Source organism: Passer montanus, unplaced genomic scaffold (genome assembly GCF_014805655.1).
Source record: "Passer montanus isolate IOZ18808 unplaced genomic scaffold, ASM1480565v1 scaffold12, whole genome shotgun sequence".
NCBI lineage: Eukaryota > Metazoa > Chordata > Aves > Passeriformes > Passeridae > Passer > Passer montanus.
The window spans coordinates 15,269,848-15,275,340 of NW_024358722.1; positions in this window are offsets into that span (position 1 = coordinate 15,269,848).

Here is a 5,493-nt window from a genome sequence, read left to right on the forward strand (position 1 = left end):
CTGCTCAGGCTTAGGAAAGGTAAATTAACCAAAACCAATGTGAACACGATTACTTTCTACTTGCATATTAAAAAAGCACCTTTTGCCATTTCCAAGTTCAGTGGCATCACAAGACTGTGAGTCCAAAAGACACTTCTGTTGTATTCAACTTACCTTTGGATCAACCAGAGAGTTACTCTATACTGACAGTAAGGTAACCAAAACCAGATTTTAGCATTAAGAAAGCAAATGTAGATTTTCTTGTGACTGTATTAAGTCTTGCCAATATATTTATATGAGCAAAGCTCTCTTTCTGACTTCCAATTTATACTGGCAAAAGCATTCCCCACTGGCACAAGATGCTTCAGTTGGATAGACTGCATTTCTATGGAGAAATCGAGAGAGCTTTCTAGCATAGCTGTGTTATTTGAGAGTGTGGCATGTTCAATATGCTCAATTCATTTACACATGAAAGCAAAATGGGGCAGCAGTGCTCTGGGCACATTCATTTATGAACTTCAGTGCAGAAACCTCACTAGAATATTCCCATTAATTTCAAGAACTTCTGTTTTGCAAATCAGAACTTAAAAAATTGAATCCAAATTTTAAGAGTTTTAAAATAGCAGTCTTGGGAGTATTTTCATGCATGTCTGGATTTTAAGGTTCATGTTTTCACAGCTTCTTTCTCCACTTATAGTGCCAATGTCCTTTTAAGGCAACAAGAACCTGAGATTTGTCTTCAGTAACATATATGCAAGAACACTGGTCCTTGAGAGAAATGCCAAAACACAACAAAACTATGAGGTGTAACCCACTTGCCACATAAACAGGTTAAACTGATGAAGGATCTTTCATTCCCCATGGAGCCAAATCCTTCCACAGCACTTCAATCTTCTGCAGAAGATCTCCCATGTTCAGGTGAGTTCACTACCCTGGAGGAGAGCGTTTGAAATACTGTCTGATACATAAAGCAGCTCTGCTAGCAACTTTCAAACCCATGTAAAACCACTCATGCCAACACATTAGTCCATTAGTCCAAAGCCAGACACCACTAGTCCATTAATAGAAAGTATTAATAGAAAGTACCTTCACTACTTGCTGGGAACACTGTCAATATGATTTTGGTAAGCCCTGAGCATGTTTGTGAAATTCTTTGGGGAAGTCAGGTTAAGGAACGTCCCTCCAGGCTCTAGCAGGCTCTGCGCTAAATAAGACAGACCAACAAGCTTACCTGGAAGGTGCCTGAAGATGCAGCAGCTGAGTGGACTTCCAAATGAGTCAGAAATAGCAAACGTGCTGCAAAGAACAAGCAGAAGAAACACACAGACAAGACAAACATAGCCAAGACTGGGTTTGTTTTGGCAGCTTGTTGCCTAGGTGCAAGCTCAGATTCCTGAAGAAGCCTCCTGTTGCCCCTGCAACAGAGCCCTTGTTGGTTTTTAAATAAATTGGATGGCATGCAGTAAATATCTGGCTCCTGCTAACAAAATTATCTCTCAAGATCCTAAATACTGATTGTCTCTTGGGCCAAGAAGAACATGATTTGTTTATTTATTACTTGTTTACCTTGTTCTGGTAACTAGAAACATTGGGTCAAGATCTCATCTGCCAGACAGTATTCATACTTGCTTTTCTCTTTTGGACTGATATCCCTTACCCAACTCCACACTAAATCCTACCAAAGATGCATGATATTATTGATGCAGCCCCGCCGGGGGTCTTTTTTTTCTAAGAAACAGGAGAATGCAGCTCCAAAACATTCCCCTGGCTGGACAGAAAACAACTTTTCAAAATCTATGTATTTTGAAAGTTGATCATTTGCTAAAGACCCAACTATTTAAAAAGTATGAATGGAAATAAAGTTTTGTTTGGCTTGATTTCAGTATGACTAGTTTTGCATGATAAATGGACCACTAGCTTGTATGCCTGAATAGTAATTTCCGTGGCACTTCCTACCTGTACTGTGGCAGTTGTGCAAAGAGCTCTTGACAAGAACTTTTCAGAATAAACTATGCCAAGATGTATAGTGAAAGCAGAAACATGAAAATATAAATTCTATGTCAAAGCACTGCCACCGAGTTCCAATACGTGAAACCACCTGCAAATTAGAGGTCAGTTTCTTGTTTCTATCAGACTACATGAACTGGCATGAAGGTCTAAAAAATAGGGGACAGACCCTTGAGCCCCGGAAGAAGGATAGGAGAGGGAAGAAATGTACAAAAGAGTCAAATTCAGCATTTAATTTCAATGCTCAATAATGAAGAATACAAGTAGCTTCACTCAATTATGTCATCTCCTGATATGGTGATGATGATAATGCCACACTACTGAGAAAGAAAATAAAGGGGGGATTTGAAAAGTTTCAAACATTTGATATTTTTATTTCCATACCACAATCCCTGCTTCTGTCAAAATCACCTAGATATATAATAACTACTATATAGATATATAATAGAAATATAATCATAAGTATTATATAATAATACAACCAATTAGAAATCAGATACAATTCTTTGTAATCACCAGTGAGACATTTGTAAATTAACTCACCTATTAAAAAAACCCAACAGTAACTGTGCAATACCTGAAAACTATTTTTCAATATTGAGTGCAGGAGCCTTAGCTCTGCATATACAGCTGTAGCAGTTTTTCTGGACGTTATCTATGTACACATGCTGAACATAAAAATTACTCTGCAACATATTGCTTTCAGCGAAAGTAAATTCTAAAGTGCAAAGCCGTTTTAAATGAGAAAAAGTATCAAAATGGTTTCAAGTAAATTAAAGTCTTCTGTTTTTTTCTGAGCAGAGTCAGTGCAAGAGAACAGAACCCAATTAGTGAGCACTTAGAGCAAGGGCCTATCCTAAGGAACAAAACAAAGCTCACACTTAACATTTACTTTCTTGGAAAACTTAAATATGGCCACATATTTAGATTTCCATATTTATTTCACATTTAAGTCACAATATAATCCTTTTATTTAATACAGACCATAAAAAAATAAAAAGAAAAGCAATTGCAGCAGAATATGTTTTTAAGGGTGTGGGATCACATTTTATTAACGCTGTGAAATGTAATAAATTCCTTTTGGAGATGTTACATGTCAGCAGTGAAAGACTTGTAAAACACCACAAGCATTAGAACTTAGGCATACATTAGTTTAAGAAAATTTGCAAGGTATTTCCATATTGCCTATAATCTTCTACACTTATTAACATACTATTAATTAATTCAGAAGAGTCCTTTCAGTTATTAAGGCTAGTTCTTAGGAGCCATGATTTCTATGGGCTGCATCTATCTGTTTCATCGGCTTTACAGCTCTGGCCCAGGAAAAGAGTTATAACCCTTTCCTAGTTCTCACTCCAGGCATGTTTCTTCCTTCCCCTCCTTTAGGTAGTAGACAAAACTGGCAGGGAAGGGGGTTCTTATTCCTGTAACAACAGAAAACTCCCAGAAACAATAGAATCAGCTACTGGCCAAGTCTGAGAACTTGATTCAGACCCATTACAGCATGAAGGGTGGGTTTGTTGTTTTTTGTTTTTTGTTTTTTTTTTAATTTAATTAAATTTCATAAATCATTAAACGTCATTTAATACCTTTAGTATTAAATATAATTAATAAACATCAAAAGCAACCCAAGAAAACGTTTTCCTCAGGTATAAATAGCAACTTATTACAGTATATTTGTTGTCATTCAAATTGTAACACACTACTTTTCCATTTATGTTTGTTCAGAGCTCCTACTCTCTCACAAGTTTCTATGTAGATCTCTGTTTTGTCCTTTTTTTAAAAAATATTTGTATTTTCCCTGAAGCCAGCCCTGTAGTCCCTTCTATTCAGGGAAAGATTAAGTTAGCTTATTCTTTGTTTTCTGTCAGGAAAAAAAAAAAAAGGATAGTTCTTATGCCTGGACTGTTTTTTTAAAAAAAAAAAATACACAAAATCCTCCAAGCCTTGTGTACTGTTTTTGCATAGTGTGATATTTTATTCTTTGTTTTGTTCCTGGCATCAAGCTTTATTTGTTGGCACAAAGAAATCTTGTACCTCCAACTTTGTAACTCAGACACAGGGAATGAATTTATGAGATTTAAAAAAAACTTGATCATGGTTTGTTCCCGTAACTGTGCAGAAGAGTGTATCTAAAGCCACACATCACTGATGTACCTTTGTTTAGTAACTCTTCACAAATAATAACCCTCAAAAAATGACATTGCTCATGAAAGATGGTAAGACAAATTAAAATATTGCAAATAAGCATAATTAAATAAGTCACTCTGTCCTATAATAATAACAACTAAATTTCCTTCTAAGCTAATAAATTTGAGCTTAATGGCTCAAATACCAAAATTGTTTTTGTGTATTGGAAGTCAAAGGAAAAGAAAGGTGTGGCTTAGCTACTAAATACCATCAATTCTGACTTGCTAATTTTGGCACTACACTGCTGAGATTTCATATTCTTCAACTGGGAAACTGACACTATAGAAAATTTTAGGTATACCTTTCATTCCTTCCCCACCATGAAATTTAATAATTTCCCCAACTATCCAATTTTTTTCCTTCTCTTTACTTCTTGGCCTCACTGCAGAACACTTTCAGATATATTAAAAATACAGCTGCATAAATTCTAGAGGGGCAAAATAACCAGCGCCCTAAAATTTCATGGCCTAAATAAACAGGAATAGAGTAGTCAGGACAGTAATTTGAACAGAAATACAAGCACAGCATGCTTCTCATACTACACACACACTGATGTTTCATCTACTTAACCCACAGGCCATTCTGAAGGTAATAACATGCTACCTCAAGAGGCTAGGGTTTCATTACATTTTTAAGAACTAGCAGGTGAGCCCCTATGGCTTGCCAAAACGCATTGTGATGAACTTCAAAATTAATCCGTGCACTCGCTGCTCACCCCGGGTCGCAGTGCACCTGGCCAGTGAAATGGCAACAGCGCATTTATAGCTGGCCATCCTTGTCCCACTGCTGCAGACCTCAAAGCGCTAAAGCAGGTGGCTAATCTGCAGAGCACTAGTTGGGGGAGGGGGGGGGTGGGAAATATGACCTTGACCGCGTATAGATTACCTAAAGTGCAAAAGTAAGCTCCTACTCCTTATTCCCTTATGGCAGTTCAGTAGAGACTAGCGAAAGCGTCAGGATAGTTGCGTTAAGACATGGATTAAGGTCGGACAAGTTCTCAAATGTCGGCGGGACCTTTTCATGGCGCTCCTTGCAGGTCCTTCAGCCTACGCAGCGGCTCGAAGGAGCTACCAGCGCCACCCGCCTCCCTCGGCTCTCCTGCAGCCAGGCCTTGCCCTTGAAGGGCTGCTCCTGGTGAGCTGCAGCCCCACACCTCCCCGCACATGTGCGCCAGGAAAATCCACAAACGCCAGAGGTTCACGTCCAAAAAGGAGACAGAGGAGTCCTGCAACTTTATTCGAATAAAGGCAGGGAGGTCCATTGGGACACATGCCCGCAGGGCTTTCTCTCTCTCACGCGTGACACAAAAGGGGCAGA